At 48.0% G+C, this 805-nt stretch overlaps 1 non-coding gene across 1 annotated transcript; it reads right to left on the reverse strand.

The window, feature by feature from the left end:
- Positions 1 to 460: 460 nt before the first annotated feature.
- LOC123461272 lies at positions 461 to 589 on the reverse strand. The gene has a single exon (XR_006637559.1). It is a non-coding gene; the product is annotated as a small nucleolar RNA SNORA70 (small nucleolar RNA).
- Positions 590 to 805: the final 216 nt, after the last annotated feature.

Raw genomic sequence — 805 nt, forward strand, 5'->3', positions numbered from 1 at the left:
TTCTGGCTTACTTGGATCCTGGGGAATTGAACCTGGGTCCTTTGGTTTGGGGGGCAAATGCCTTAACCACTAAGCCATCCCCTAGCCCTTGTTTCCGTTTTTTTGTTTGTTTGTTTGTTTGTTTTTTGAGGTAGGGTCTCACTCTGGTCCAGGCTGACCTGGAATTAACTCTGTAGTCTCAAGGTGGCCTTGAACTCACGGCGATTCTCCTACCTCTACCTCCTGAGTGCTGGGATTAAAGGCGTGCGCCACCATGCCCGGCCCCTTGTTTCTTTTTTTAATCAAGGCATAAATTCAATGTTCAACAGAGCACAAACATGCCCCTACACCGCCAACATTCCATAGAGCACAAGCGTATTTATCTCTTCTGATTTTGTAAACGGGCAGAAAGATAAAACAGAGGAAGGGTTACTACATGCCTCCCATAGAAATTTACCAAACCTACCTTTTACCAAGTTTTAAATGCACCCAGTTCTCAAGCAAGCTGTACAAACAACAGGTTACTACACTACCAAAGAAGCTGCTGGGTGCAGCCATTGCACCCAGGGCCACAGTGAGGAAAGGAACTGGTAGGCATAACTGGCTGCAGCTTTTTTTTTAAAAAATTTTTTTTTAATTTATTTATTTGAGAGCGACAGACACAGAGGGAAAGACAGATAGAGGGAGAGGGAGAGAATGGGCGCGCCAGGGCTTCCAGCCTCTGCAAATGAACTCCAGACGCGTGCGCCCCCTTGTGCATGTGGCTAACGTGGGACCTGGGGAACCGAGCCTCGAACCGGGGTCCTTAGGCTTCACAGGCAAGCGC

This window comes from Jaculus jaculus, chromosome 5, assembly GCF_020740685.1.
Source record: "Jaculus jaculus isolate mJacJac1 chromosome 5, mJacJac1.mat.Y.cur, whole genome shotgun sequence".
Taxonomy (NCBI): Eukaryota; Metazoa; Chordata; class Mammalia; order Rodentia; family Dipodidae; genus Jaculus; species Jaculus jaculus.